Genomic DNA, 16578 nt, shown 5'->3' on the forward strand with positions numbered 1-16578 from the left:
TAGAATTTTCTGTATATATAATCAAGTCTTCTGCATATAAAAAACTTTCATTTGTTCCCATGCTGGGTTTTTTTTCTTGTTTTGAGAATTTTTATAAGAGTTTATTTGAGCCACCTGAAGGCATATGCCAGGGAACAAGATCTCAAATGTTCCACCATTTTCCTCATCCTTTAGCCATAGGCTTTTCATAATTTCTCTTTTATCAAATAGAAAAAGTTCCCTTTTATCCCTAGGTTTCTTAGAAGTTCTTATCATGAACAGGGTATTATTTTAATCCTGTCAAATATTTTTTAGAGCTACTGATGTTATCATATGGATTTTTCTTTATTCTGTTAATATGGAAAATGATACCAGTTGATTTTCACACATTGCTTTCCTAGGATAAATGTCACTTGGTCACAGTGCAACACCATTTTTGTTTATTCCTGGGTTCAACAGCTAATTTTTACAATTATTTTTTATTTTTCATTTACAGTTGATGTACAATGTTGTATTAGTTTCAGCTTTACACCCTAGTGATTAGTCATTGTAAACAACTTACTAAGTGATCATCCCAATAAATCTTATACACATCTGATACCATACATAGCTATTACAATATTATTGACTATGTTCCCTATGCTATACTTTACATCCCCTTGATTATTCTGTAACTGCCAATTTGTACTTCTTAATCCCTTCACCTTTTCCACCCATCCCCCCAACATGCCTTCTGTCTGGCAACCATCAAAATATTCTCTGTCTTACCCTGGCTGATGTGGCTCAATGGTTGAGTGAGGACCTGAGATTCAAGGGGTTGCCGGTTCCATTCCTGGTTTTGAGCACATGCCTGGGTTGCAGGCCAGGTCCCCAGAAGGGGGTGTGAGAGGCAACCACACTTTGATGTTTTTCTCCTTCTCTTTCTCTCTCCCTTCCTCTCTCTAAAAAATAAATGAAATCTTTTTAAAAAATGTTCTCTGTATCTGTGAATCTGTTTCTATTCTGCTTGTTCATTTATTTTGCTTTTCAAAATAAATTCAATTCTTGATATGTATTAATTGCCATTCTATTGTTCAAAGTTTTAAATTTCTTCTTCTTCTTCTTATTATTATTCTCCTCCTCCTCCTTCTTCTCTTTCTCCCTCTTCAGGAACACCCTCTAACATTTCATATAATACTGGTTTGGTGAAGATGAACTCCTTTAGCTTTTTCTTGTCTGGGAAGCTCTTCATAGTCCTTTGATTCTAATGATAGCTTTGCTGGGTAGAATAATCTTGGTTGCTACTGATGTTATCATAAGGATTTTTCTTGCTTTTCATCACTTCAAATATTTCTTGTCAATCCCTTTTGGCCTGCAAAGTTCTGTTAAGAAATCAGCTGACAGTCTTATGGAAGCTTCCTTCTAGGTAACTTACTGCTTTTCTCTTGCTGCTTTTAAGATTTTCTCTTTGTCTTTAACCTTTTGCATTTTACTTATGATTTGTCTTGGTGTGGGCCTCTTTGGGTCCATCTTGTTTGAGACTCTCTCTGCTTCTTGGACTTATATATTTATTCCCTTCACCAGGTTAGGGAATTTTTCTGTCATTATTTTTTCAAATAGGTTTCCAATTTCTTGCTCTCTCTCTCCTCCTGTCACACTCATGATGTGAATGTTGATATGTTTGAAGTTGTCCCAGGGGCTCTCTACATTGTCCTCATTTTTTCATATTCTTTTTTCTTCTTGCTGTTCTGGTTGGGTATTTTTTGCTTCCTTATATTTCAAATCACTGATCTGATTCTTGGCTTCATCTATTTTATTGTTGATTCCCTGTAAATTAGTTTTCATTTAGTTAGTGTAGCCTTCTTTTCTGACTGGTTCTTTTTTATGATTTCCATGGTCTTTTCTATGCTGTTGAAGTTCTATCTAAGTTCATCTACACTTCCCCTAAGTTCATTGAGCATCCTTATAACCAGTGTTTTGAACTCTGAATCTCGTAAACTGTCTTGATTTTATTTATTTATTTATTTATTTATTTTTTAAATATATCTTATTGATTATACCATTACAGTTGTTCTATTCCCCCCTTCATTCCCCTCCACCCACACACTCCCTCCCCCACCATTCTCCCCCCTTAGTTTATAACCACGTATCTCAAGTTCTTTAGATTATATATTTCCCCCACTATTCTTGCCCTCCCCCCTATCTATTTTCTACCTACCCTCTATGCTGCTTTCTGTGCCTTCTCCCCCCTTCTCCTCCTCCCACTCCCCTGTTGCTAACCCTCCATGCATTCTTCATTTCTATGGTTCCACTCCTGATCTAGCTGTCCTCTTGGTTTGCTTTTGTTTTAGGTGTGGTTGTTAATAACTGTGAGTTTGCTATCCTTTCACTGTTAACATTTTTCATCTTCTTTTTCTTATATAAGTCCCTTTAGCATTTCATATAATAAGGGCTTGTTGATGATGAACTCCTTGAACTTGACCTTGTCTGAGAAGCACTTTATCTGTCCTTCCATTCTAAATGAAAGTTTTGCTGGATAAAGCAATCTTGGCTGTAGGTCTTTGGATTTCATGACTTGGAATACTTCTTTCCAGCCCCTTCTTGCCTGTAAGGTCTCTTTTGAGAAATCTGCTGACAGTCTGATGGGTACTCCTTTGTAGGTGACTGTCCCCTTATCCCTTGCTGCTTCTAGGATTCTCTCCTTCATTTTGGTCTTGGCTAATGTAATTATGATGTGCCTTGGTGTGTTCCTTCTTGGGTCCAACTTCTTTGGCACTCTCTGAGCTTCCTGGATTTCCTGGAAGTCTATTTCCTTTGCCAGACTGGGGAAGTTCTCCTTTATTATTTGTTCAAATACGTTTTCCACTCATGGCTGTTTCTTTCCCCCTTCTGGTACCCCTATAATCCGGATGTTGGAACGTTTAAAGATGTCCTGGAGGTTCCTAAGCCTCTCCTCATTTTGTTGAATTCTCATTTCTTCATTCCTTTCTGGTGGGATGTTTTGTTCTTCCTTCTGGTCCATTCCATTGATTTGAGTCCCAGTTTCCTTTCCATCGCTACTGGTTTCCTGGACATCTCCCTTCATTTCAATTAGTTTAGCCTTCATATGTTCCTCCAATTTGTGACTGTACTCTACCAATTCTGTGAGCATCCTGATAAATAGTGTCTTGAATTGTGCTTCTGAGAGGCTGGCAATTTCTCAGTCGCTTAGAGTTATTGGCTCTGGGACTTTGAGTTCTTCCTGAGCCATCCTTTGGGTTGTTCGTGCCTGTTAAGTAGCAGGAACGGAGCGCTAGGTTTTCACCAGAGCAGGGCAACTAAGTCGCTGGGTTGTGACGTCGTATGTGGGGGCGGGGTCAAAGAGGGACAATGGCTTCCCTCCGGCGCCCACCGCCACCGCGACCCCCACCAGCACCGCAGCCACCACCGTCACCAGGGCCACACGCCCCGCTCCACTGCACGTGAGCGTGCCACCGCTGTCAGCCCTCCACCACTGGGTTCGCCCCCTGGGGCCTGCGTGGTCCGTCTCACTGTGCGTGAATATGCGACCTTGGTCAGTCTGTCCTGCACCCCGACTAGGTCCGGGCTGCCTGCGCTCCTAGGTCTGTCCTTCCCGACCCTGCTCCCCTGCTGGCTTTGCCTCTCTTACCGTCGCCGTTGAACGGTTTGTAGCTGTCAGACTTCCGTATAATTCGGTTTTATGGCCTCTGGGTGTGTGTTAGTTCTCCAAAACTTTTGTTGTATCCAAACTTGGTTGTGGGAGAAGGCACAGTGTTTCCACCTATGCCTCCATCTTGGGGGAAGTCTTGTCTTGATTTTTTAATTCTTTTTCTGGAGTTTTGTTCTGTTCTTTCATTTGGAACTTGTTTATTTGCCTCCTCATTCTGGCAGCCTCCCTGTGTTTGTTTCTATGTATTATGTAGAGCTGTTACATCTCCTCAGCTTGGTAGAGTGGCCTTAACATAGTAGGTGTTCTGTAGGGTCCAATGGTACAGTCTCCCTGTTCACCTGAGCTGGGCACTCTAGATGTACCCACCATATGGGCTGCATACACCTTCCTGTTGTAGGTGAGTCTTATTTGCTGTTGGCAGGTTAATGGGAGGGATTTACCTTCAGGTGAACTGATTATAAGGATTGGCTGTGATCAAATGGAGGATCACCTGTGCAATGATCCACCCCACAAGACCAGGACTTATTCAGCAGGCTATAGTGCCTGCTGAGCTTCCCCCTTAATTGTATTGTTTATGAAGGTAGCTGTGTGGTGCTTTGACCTGGTCTGAAACTGTTTACCTAGTGCACTGGTTCTTAGGCCTCCTGGGAGGTTCAGGCCAAGGTCAGCTGCCGCCTGTGTTCTGCCTGGGGCTACCCTGGATGAGTTACAAAGCAACTTGCATATGGCTGCTATTAGTGCTGGGTTTTGAGGTGTCCGAGAGAGGCTAAACTGAGAACCAACATTAGCTATTTCTATCACCAGACCTGGAGCCATTTAATGAGACTTACGGGGCACTCTGAGGCCACATGCTGCTTGCTTGAGAGATTTTAGGCAAGTCTGAATCATGAGCCAAGACAGGCCAGTCCTATGGAAAAGCCATTAAAAACAGCTTGGGTGGGTCCCAAATTGGGTGGGGTAGGATCTTAGGTCTTAGGAAATCTCCGGGACAGAAAGAGCAGTCATAGCCAGGTTGATGGAGACTCAGATATGGTACATGCCTGCTTGTGGGGGGGTAGGGCCTAGGAATGGAACAATGGCCTCTGCCAGAATTTCTGTCTGGGAGAAAGCTGCCCCTCTACCCCTTTCCTTGATGCCATATAATTCAGCTCCTCCCTGTATGTTCTTGGTGACTTTCAAGCTGTTGCTGCAATGCTCACTCACTCAGGGAGTGAGTTTGAGTGAGTCCATGCGTAAGTCCTTTTTTTTTTAATTTTTAAAAATACATCCACTTATTTCAGTGGGGGAAGAAAGAGAGACAGGCAGAGAGAGAGAGAGAGAGAAACATCAATGTGAGAGAAAAACATTGATTGTTTGCCTCCCATATACATCCCAACCAAGGATCAAACCTGCAACCTAGGTATGTGCCCTGACTAAGATTCGAATTCCCAACCTTTTAGTCTATGAAATGATGCTCCAACTAATTTAACCACACCAGCCAGGGCTCATGTGCAAACCTTTTAAGAAGAACTGCCTGAGATTCCAGGGGCCTGTGCCTTACTAAGTCACAATTCCTGTTGATTTTTACAGCCAAAAGTTCTGGGGACTTCCCTTCCTGGCACTGGAACCCTGGGCTGGGGGGCCCTGGTGTGGGACTGGAACCTCCATGCTCCTCAGGCAGGACCTACACAGCCAAGATATCCCTCCTTATTTTTATCTGCCACATGTGGGTGTGGGACCAGCTGGTACCCCTCCCACCAGTTTCAATGTGTTTTTTTATTTTATATCCTTAGTTGTAGCACTTCTATTCAGCCAGATTTCAGGAGGTTCTGAATGATGGTTGTTATGTACTTCAGTTGTAATTTTGAGGTGGTTGTGGAAATTTGCAAGTACCACATTACCTATGCTGCCATCTTGACTGGAAGCCTCAATAGCTAATTTTTTAAGGATATTTGCATTTCTCTTCATGAGGGATATTAGATTTCTTTCCCTAAATGGCTTTACCTGGTTTTAGTATCAAGGGTATGCTAGCCTCATAAAATGTACTCCTTCCTTTGTTGTTTTCTGAAAGAATTTGTGTAGGACTAGTATCATTTCTCCCTTAAATATTTGTAGATTTCAACAGTGAAGCCATCTAAGCCTTGGAGATTTCTTTTTGGAAAGATTATGAATTATGAATTTAAGTTTTAGTAGATACAGGACTATTTAGATTTTCTAGTTTTTCCTAAGTCACATCTAAAAACCACAGGAAATTATTATCAAGTTTCTTCAAATCAGTACAAATAAGATCCCAAAGAAAAATGGGAATAAGTTACTAGAATGTAATTCATAGACAGGGAACCTTGAATTACTAAATGGGATATAACAAAATGCTCATAGCCATGAGTTATTTGTGAAACAGAAAACAATAAAATATCATTTTTGTTCCATTGGAATGACAAAAAAGAAGGAGTTGCAAAATACTAAGTACTTACAAGTATATGGAAACACAGGCACTCCTGCACATTGTTCACAAGGGTATAAACTTAACTATTTTGGAAAATAATCTGTTACTATTTAGCAAAACCAAATAATGCTTGCACACTATAGGACAGTACTCCCAATTTTAGGTCTGTAGTGCAGAGTATATTCTTCATAGCTTTCTGTTGTTGTAGCAGAGGGAAAGAGGAGGCAACCCAGATATCCATTACTAGGGCCATGTACATACGAAAGTAGTAAATTCCAGCCTTAGAACACTATGCTGCAATTAAAAGCAATAATTGTTATGTATCCATAGCAATATGAACAGATCTTGGAAATATAACACATGAAAAAGTAAGCAACTTAAGTAAATTTATAGCATAATGACATTGATGTAAATTATAAACCCATACATATGCCACTTCTGGCCATAACAGACTAACTGGAAATAGCACAGTCACTGTAAACAACTATATAATTGAGCAAAATATATGAGGCATCCACTTTCAAGTAAAAAAATAAAAATAAAAAGAGTATAAGACTGAGATCCCTGAGACAAAGGGAACTAACAAAGTGAGTCCCATGATTGCCCACCTCTCTGGGAATAATTCTTAACTACAACTCAAAGAACCAGGTTCTGGTAGAACACGGGGGTCTCATTGACCTAAGGAGGCAGAGATAAGAGTTTAGGACAAGAGGATTTGGCTGGGTAGTTCAGTTGGTTAGAGTGTTGTCCAACATGCCAAGGTTGTGGGTTCAATTCCCAGTCGGGGCACATACAGGAATCAACCAATGAATGCATTAATAAGTGGAATAACAAATCGATATTTCTCTCTCTCTGTCCTTCCATTTCTCTCTGTCTCTCTAAAATCAATAAATTTTAAAAGAGTTTAGGACAAGAGAAATTGCTGGCATCTTTGAGGGGAGATTTCATGGACAAGGGAGCTGTGTAGACGTGTGGCCTGAAAGCTGTGCAGTGGCAGTCTCCAATGAGAACACAGCTGACCCCTGTGCTGTGCGCACACAGAGGGAGACCGCAAGACTTGCCAGATAGAAGCTCCTAGGAGCAATGGAACAGAGGTTGGGATTGGATGTAAGCAGGACCAGAAGACATGAATAAGTTACAATAACTCCTATGCCATGTACTTCTGCTGCACTGAAGCCTATCTTTCAATCCATTCCAATGATGGGGCCAGAAAACTTAGGTTAAGTTCACAGAAAGGTCAGCTAATATGTTGGTACTAATAAAAAAAATAGACTGTGCTGCACAACAGCTCTACACTGGCCATAAAAAACACTGGTGAAGAAAGATTCTCCCAATAGGTAGAGTTAAAGCAGTACATCTGTTCGTTCATTTTGTATGGAGGGATAAGTAGCCTGAGATACAGATATGCATGGATTCCTGGTGGTGAATGTTCTGTCTGGTTAATCAGCATCCTGGAATAAGTTTGGAAGATGGGGGCAAGGAGGTCTGGTGAAAGGTAAATGGATGGACTTAAAGAAATGGGCATAAAGTGTGTAGATCTTTGTGTCTCGTTATAATGTCCACTGGAGAGCAAATATCAGAAAGGATGCATTTAGAAACCGGGTAGGCAGGGTGACTTGTCCTGTGGATGTTAGCCAGGCTCCCTCCTTGGCCATCTCAGTGATCACTGGAGCTACTGATGGAGTGGCCACGGTAGCAGGTATGGAGGTTGTGCATGGGCCCAACATTGTGGGTTGCCTCTGATTGAAGTTGTTCTGGCTACTGTTCTGAATGAATACCAAACCTCCTAGCAAAAGAGACCTATGTTGTGTCCTCAATAGGAGTCTAGCCAGACACTGGTGGCACTGGGTGGCAGCTTGATTATATCAGATCCCTTTCTCCTTGGAGGGGCAGCAATTAGTTCTTATTAGTATTGACAGCTATTCCAGAAATAAAGTACTGATACAAACATAAAATTGATACTGCCTGAGTAATAAAGTCCTTTATCTCTGACCTAGGAGTCTCAGATCTTCTGTCAGCATCCGTGAAACTTGGGCTTGTAAATACAGTTCTTGACATATACCCACGCAACCTGTCTGCAACTGGGCCTCACCTCAGGCCTGAGCCACAGGCCTCTCACTTCGTATGTTGGGTTTCTCTAATGAAGTATCGCAGAATGTCCATAGAAACATGCTTGGCTCTTCTGGAAGTTTGTGGAAGTTAATAGTCTGTGAGGCGACCCTTCACCAATGCGCAATGATTGCCGATTCTTCCCTCCTTTCTCTTGGTCAGATGGTCCTGAGACACACTTCATAAATCTCACAATCTCCCAGAACAGTGTCCCTCACCAGTAGACAACTAAAAGCCTTTCCTTGTATTAGCTCTTTCTCCTTCCTATTTTCACTTCTGCCCTCTGGAATCATACTTCCAGTTAAACTACTGGCATTGTATTTCTACTGGTATTACAGGTTCTACTTCTGGGGAAACTCAGACTATGGCAAGGGAATTTGAATTGTGATAGCAAGACAACATAAAGTTTATAAGCCTGAGTAACTTAGAGGGTGTTAAAGCCATTAGAAAAAAAAAAATCTGCAGTACAGTAGGAGGAGCATGTTTACTACCAAAAATATTTGATTTGAAATATTTGGCTGTATCCTTGTGATGCCCAGGGCATAGGACATGATACTTACCTATATATCAAACAGTTAGATCTTTCATTCAGCAAACATGTATTGAAATTCTAAGTGCAAACCACATTTGGTTCAATGCCATGTTCTTAAAGATAGCTGACACCATAAAAGACTTAAGACCTGAGAAATGGGGAAAAGATAGGCAACTATCAAAAGAAGTGGCAGTAAATAATTAAGCACCTATTCTGTTCACGGCACCATGCTTAGCTCTGATATGAAAGGAACCATGCTTAGCTCTGATATTGCATTTACATTGTATTTACTTCAAAATATTCATAATCTAATAAAGATGATGTTTTCATATGACACAGAGTTGGGAGTAAGACACATTCTTCAAAGAAATAGAAATATGAGCTCTGAGGAGATAGGGAGTCATAAATTACAGCTGAAATACCAGGGTGGGTGGATGGAAGAGGTGGCATCTGAGCTGGACTCTAGATCTATAACATGTAATTCCAAGGCTATGAGGGCAGAACACTGCAAACAGTGGAGATGGCAAAGGCACAGAAATGAGAGAGCATGGTTTGGAGAATGTGGTAGTTAGGGCCTTTAGTTGCAAAGATCACATTACTTTAAGTGATAAAGATTTCTTCTAAGGCTGTATGGGAAAATAAAAAAGACAGGAATCTCAATCATGTAGGACTGAAGCCTCATGGGGGATTAAATTCATTTGGGGATCTGGGAGACAATACTGGATCCAAGGCAGCTTTTAAGGATTAGGTGTTTTTCCCACACCCCTTTCTATGCTCTGTCACTGTAGAGGGACGCTCTCTCTGCACCTACTGCTCATGTTATAACCACTTAACTTTTCGTTATGTGTCTGCATACTCAAGACTGCTGTCTACTCCTGGCTTCTGTTGTGCCATAACTTCTAGTTACATTATTTTCTCTGTGTGCATTTCAGCTTCTGACCCTGCTATCAACTATTTTACTGTTCAGGTCTCAAATTCAATCTTTGCAAGAGAAAATTTGATTGACCTGGTTAATTTTTTTTAAATATTTTATTTATTTATCTTTAAGGGGAAGGGAAGGAGAGAGGAAGGAAAGAAACATCAATGTATGGTTGCTTCTCGTGCATCCCCTGCACAGAACTGGCCCCTGCCAGGAACTGGCCTGCAACCCAAGCATGTGCCCTGACTGGGAATTGAACCGCGATAGTCTGGTTTGCAGGCCCGCGCTCAATCCACTGAGCTACACCAGCCAGGGCTGACCTGGTTAATTTTTTTACTTGGTTAATTATTATCATTTGCATTGAACAACTCTCTTGGGCAGTTGGATGGACTATAAATAGACTGATCAATTAGATGTGCCAAAGGTGAGAGAGTCCTAAGGTATAAAACAAGGTGACCTCAGAGTTGTGGGAGTTGAAGTTACTGCTCCAATATTGGAAATATCAAGCAAACAACTTGGCCTAGTCTTAGGTATAGCAAAGAGGAACAAATCTGGGAGAAGACAATGGTGGTCATAATGCCAGGATAAGTCATTTGGATTTATTTGAAGGGGCTAGTAGGTCTCCACCCTATCAGTCCTCTTTTTGTAATGTCCTCTCTACTATTCTCTTTCTTTCTTCATTTTTTTTAGAGAGAGGGTATTGGAGGGGGAAAGAGAGGAAGAGAAACATTGGTGAGGAAGAAAAACATTGGCGTGAAAGAGAAACAACACCAATCGGTTGCCTCTCATAAACTCCCTCACTGGAGATCGAACCTGCAACCCAGCCATGTGCTCTGACTGGGAATTGAACCAGCAGCCTTTGCAGGATGATGCCCAGCCAGCTGAGCCACACCAGTCAGGGCCCTCTCTACTATTCTTAAATGAGTTCCATAGACACTATAGTTTAAATACACACACACCTTAAAAAATAAATCCATATAGTGCTTTTTAACTATAACACAAGGAAAAATAAAATGATTTATAAAATATGTATTTTAATATGCAATTGCTCATGGACAACTACACTAGAAGTCATAAAGCAGTTAGTCAGATGCTTGCAACTGTACACATAGCAAACTTATATATGTTTTTTTAAAGATTTTTTATTTATTTATCTTTAGAGGGGAAGGGAAGGAGAGAGGGAGAGAAACATCAATGTATGGTTGTCTTTCATGTGTCCCCTGCTGGGAGTTGGCCTGCAGGGGACTGGCCTGCAACCCAGCCATGTGCCCTGACTGAGAATCGAACCGTGATTGTCTGAGTCGCAGGCCCGTACTCAATCCACTGAGCTACACCAGCCAGGGGCAAACTTATATATGTTATAGCTACAAATGCAGGCTCATACAAATGTGTTGTGTTGGTGATTCAGATGCCATCAATGACATTGCAATCAATAATATGAATTTTTGAAATGGTATCCTCAATCCCTAGCATAGTGTCCTCCAGTACTCAGTTAAATTTAGTGCTGGGTTTTGTTTGTTTGTTTGTTTTTTGAGATGAAAAAAATCTGAAAGCAAAAGAGACCCACTAAAGATTTTAAAAAGATAAGTGTCTGGGTTAGAGCAATCTTCAAAAATGTTTAAGACTCTTAAACAGCCCTGGCTTGCGTAGCTCAGTGGATTGAGCACGGGCCTGCGAACCAAAAGATCGAGGTTCGATTCCTAGTCAGGGCACATGCCTGGGTTGCAGGCCAGTTCCCCTCAGGGGCCAGTTCCTAGCAGAGAACGCATGAGAAGCAACCATACATTGATATTTCTCTCCTACTTTCCTTCCCTTCCTTTCTAAAGATAAGTAAATAAAACAAAAAAAAAGACTCTTAAACAATGATGAGCTTCGAGGTCTGAACTGTTTTTGCTTTTGGCTCATCTCCCACTCCTGCCTCAGTGCTTAAGTAGCAAGCACTCAATACATAATTTTGAGTTGAATTGATTTGAATAAAATAATTTCACCATCAAAGTGACCACAGGGCCTTTTGGTATAATATTATCTTCAGGCAGATTTCCAGAAAAGCAGTATTTAGTGAAAGAGACTCCCTTACCACAGGGACCAAAGTCAGTCCTATCTTTATTTTACATGTGAAGGACTCTGGAATTTGAAATAGAATGTTCTAGGTCCAGCTCTGTTGCAAAGAAAGCTATATTCTATTACATCATCTCAAGATTCACTAACATGCCCACAGACTCACAGTCACAGAAATCTTTAACAAAAATTCATTCTATATAGCTGGTACACACATCACTCCAAATTTTGGTTGGCTGTTTGAAGAATGTCTTCAGAACCTAGTACAATGCCTAGCACATAAAGACACTTAAGACATATGTGTTGAATGGATAAATGACAATTGAAGAGTCCCTAGGAAAGAAAAATGAAAAAGCAAATTCTGGCATGTGTTACACCAGTACCAGATCTGGGACTCAGTTTTCAGTTTGAAGACCCACCAGGCAAACTGACTCAAAAGCAAGTACTCAGGCCACACATCCGAAACAACAAAAAAAACCAAAGTAAAGAACTTATGTGCATGGTTACAAAGTAGTGCAAAACAGCTCAAAATGAAAGGTAACCACTTCTTGATTTTTTTCTTCTCCCTTCAGCTTCACTCCCACAGTGCCCAGGTAGATTCAAGTTTCAAACATAAAACTTTTTTCAAAAGATCTTGTGACATATCTATTTTCAGCTTTATGAAATTATTGCTCTTATTAGGAAGAATTATATATTGAGTTAATTTTCAAATGGTGGGGAGAGTTTACAAGGAAACACATCTCCCGTATCGGCCTTGGTGGCCTTGGTGGCCAAGGTGTGCTTGTCATTACTCAGTACAGAGCCAACGCTCTCTTCAATAGCATAAAGACCACAGTATTTACTTATAAACAAACATTTATTGAGCACTAGGCACAATCAGTCTAAGCCTTCACTTTACACATGTGACCTCAATTTAATTGTCACAACTTATGAAGTGTGTACTCTTATTGTCCCCATATTTCATATGAGAAAAATGAGCCTGAGAGAGTTTAAATAACTTATCTGAGTCACACATACAGGAGACAGGAAACAGTGACGCTTGAATACAACTGCTTGATGGAACTCTGAAAATTATGTCGGCTACAACTCTGAATTCCACTTTTGTCAGACTGCTGACAGAAGGTCTAGTGTTTCCCACTGTATACTACCATTGTCAGTTACAGCGTTTAAGAAAGACTGGTTATCCAACTGGGGTAAAATATCAAAAGAATGTCTGGGGAAATGATGACAACTCTTAAAAACGAAAAGAAGCTTTCCTGTAGTGCCACAGTTAGCAGCTACTTCTCCTCGCGATTAAAGAAAACAGTGTCTGGATTAGACGCTTATCCTCATGAGGTTCCACCATTTTGCCCAGTGAGAACCTTTCCTGATGGAGGACAAACGCTGACAGTTAGAAACAAAGAGCAACTCCAGGCACTAAACAACCTACAAGCACGGGAACAGTAGGGTACGTTAGTGGCTCCTGTGATGAGCAGTATTTAAAATATGATCCAGAAGGTCTGTGAGACATGGACAAATGTTTATACGGCATCCCTGAAAACAGTGAAATAGAAAATCATAGCTCTGATGCATCTACATAAAAACTTCTTGTGAACAAAAATGTAAGAAAAATTGTGGTTTCTGGTCTAGGGACTTTAATTAGGTATGATTTCCGTTTTCCCTCCCACACCTCATCCCCGAATTTTCTTTTGACTAAAAAAGAAACTTGAACAAAACCAGTAAAGCATTGTTATACAAAAAATGGGCTCTAGCCTCTATAGTGTAGGAGTGGGGAGAAACTGGAGAATGGCGTTGGAATCGAGTTCATCGGGGGCCTCCAGAAAGTCCCTCTGCGATCCCCTCACCTTGTTAGAACATCTCAGAAACCAAGGTTTATTTGCTCTTGGCATTCTGGAAGTTTTGCTCTTGCATTGAAAAATAATTATGTGTGAGTGTTTTAATTATTATTTACTGCATTTTAAAACCGAGTCAGCTAATCAATTTTGGTGTAGGGGAAGTCCCTTTGATCTTTAAAAGGGACTACCCAGTCTTTGAGACAAGGCCTGTCTCCTTTTTCAAGGTCAGTAGCTTCCACTGAAACCCGCACTATAGCCTCCGTTGTTTGAGGCCACTCCAATACTTCAAGTTTTAGTGTAAGATTCCAAAACCCACTGGAAACCTGCGCCTAATCTTGGCCGCAGGCCTGGGATCCCGGCGAGGGCCGGCTGCGCACACCTGTCGGACGCAGCGCGCGGGAGACCGGACGCGTCCGGGCCCGGAAGGCGCGCGTTCCCGGGTCCGCGTCAGCTTTGGCAGCGCCGCCTGCGCTGACTCAGCTCTTCCGGTCGCGTCAGTGGAGATTCCCGACAGCCCGGGAAGTGCGGGCGGCGAGCGTCACGGCGCAGTACAGCGGGAGCCGCAGGCGGCCCCTGGCCGCCCCTCCCAGCAGGCCGTGCTCCTGCCTCGCGGTGACTCAGCCGCTTCCGCTCGAGGGGGCCGCGCGGAGCTCCCGTGACGCGCCTCTGTCCGCCCTTAGGTGTCTGGAAGCCCGAAAGGGATTAATAGCTTCGTAAAGGGCTCCAATCCTGAGGCCCTTCTCAGTAAATTGAGGAGTTGTGGCTTCAGTTCGGGGGCGATATTCCTCACCCCGCAGTGCAGAGTGGGCACAGAGTGGACAATTGAGGCCTGGGGTAGCCTGGACTCTTAGAGCCCACGATTTGTGTTGGAAGCTGAGTACCTGCCACTTGCCAGATGTGTGACCCCTGACCCGACCCCTACCCCAGAGAGTCACTTAATCTGGCCAAATCTCCCTCTGGCCATGGATGAAATGGGGGTAATTCCATACCCACCTCGGTGTTGTTGGCACAGCCTAGGCATCAAGGAACATGGCAAATCTCAGTTTTAGTTATTATTTCTTTGGAAATGCTTTTTAGATGTAGTTCTTTCTGTCCATGCCACTGCAGCCATCACATACAGTACTTCCTAACGTCTCAGTTCAGGGTCACCACAGTGATTTCCTAACTGGTTTAGCTGCATTCCCATCCAGCTTACACACAATGGCCTGGTACATTTTGACTGTTCATTATGTTCTTCAAGCCATTGTGCAGCTCAGGAAAATGTAACACCTCCCCATTGCCTATTAGTTTGAGTTATTTTCCTGGTACTTACAGCATAGTCTGGCTCATACAGCACCCCATTCCTCCCATACATGTTTTTTGCTTACTCTTCATCTTATATTGTGGTACATAGATTTCTGCCCTGTGGGAACTGGGGGCAGGGTGGAGAGATGCTGGAAAGATTAACTCATAAGCACATAATTATGATACTGTGTAATACACTCTCTGATCTAAGTATGAACAGAAGAGGGAACAACTAAGTGAACAGAGGGGGAAGAGGAAAGGAGAGTGTAGTCTACCAGCATCTGATAGATAGTGCAGAGCTCAGGGTTTTGGTTGGTATAAAACCTAGAGGTCTTGTGTTCCCTGGACTGTTGCTGTTATAGAACGCATAGAGCATCATCCCTTTCCCTGGATTTTCTTGGGTCCAGAAATACTGTGGAAGATAAAATTTGGGTTTAAAAATAACATCACCTGGTGAAACACAGATTGTAGGAAGGAATAATGGATTTCTTGAGGAAAAGTCCCATAATGAGGAAGAAGTTCCCATCAACCACAGGGCCTGAGTGTTAGAGAAGATCGTGTTTGTGAGGATTCTATAAAGCTTCCTTTGAACCTACCCAGCTCATTCCTGGGAAGGAGAAGGCTGTGTACTAAAATGGAAACACTGACTCACCAGTACACTGAAAAGAATTGAATTATTATGAATCCAGCGCACCCTGCTGCAGGGTCTTTACTAAAAGGAGTTTTGTTATGAGAAACTGACAGGCCTACTGACCAGAGAGAGGTGGGTAGTGGAGGTCTACAAGTTGTCAGGGACAGATTCAAGACAGTAGTAACAGAGAATGGATGTTCCAAGGCTCCTCAGGGGTCAAGGACACTCAGTGACACTCTGCAGATGGCCCAGGTAGCATTGACATAGGTACCTGGAAAGAGGACAGGGTACCAAAGAAGTGGCAAAAGCAGCAGTTCAAACAGGGACTGTGATTATAGGTGATTTTAGTTTCTTTTTATGTTTCTGAATTAAATAGCTTTCCATGGTGAACATATTTTATTTTTAATATCAGAAAAGGAAACTTTTTTACACTTTTTAATATATTTTATTGATTATACCATTACAGTTGTTCTATTCCCCCCCTTCATTCCCCTCCACCCGCACACTCCCTCCCCCACCATTCTCCCCCCCTTAGTTTATAACCACGTGTCTCAAGTTCTTTAGGGTCTATATTTCCCCCACTATTCTTGCCCTCCCCCCTATCTATTTTCTACCTACCCTCTATGCTATTTTCTGTGCCTTCTCCCCTCTTCTCCTCCTCCCACTCCCCTGTTGCTAACCCTCCATGTGTTCTTCATTTCTGTGGTTCTACTCCTGATCTAGCTGTCCTCTTGGTTTGCTTTTGTTTTAGGTGTGGTTGTTAATAACTGTGAGTTTGCTGTCCTTTCACTGTTAACATTTTTCATCTTCTTTTTCTTATATAAGTCCCTTTAGCATTTCATATAATAAGGGCTTGGTGATGATGAACTCCTTGAACTTGACCTTATCTGAGAAGCACTTTATCTGTCCTTCCATTCTAAATGAAAGTTTTGCTGGATAAAGCAATCTTGGCTGTAGGTCTTTGGATTTCATGACTTGGAATACTTCTTTCCAGCCCCTTCTTGCCTGTAAGGTCTCTTTTGAGAAATCCGCTGACAGTCTGATGGGTACTCCTTTGTAGGTGACTGTCCCCTTATCCCTTGCTGCTTCTAGGATTCTCTCCTTCATTTTAGTCTTGGCTAATGTAATTATGATGTGCCTTGGTGTGTTCCTTCTTG

Source organism: Sturnira hondurensis, unplaced genomic scaffold, assembly GCF_014824575.4.
Source record: "Sturnira hondurensis isolate 20B ecotype Veracruz unplaced genomic scaffold, ASM1482457v3 Scaffold0006505, whole genome shotgun sequence".
NCBI classification, from domain to species: Eukaryota; Metazoa; Chordata; class Mammalia; order Chiroptera; family Phyllostomidae; genus Sturnira; species Sturnira hondurensis.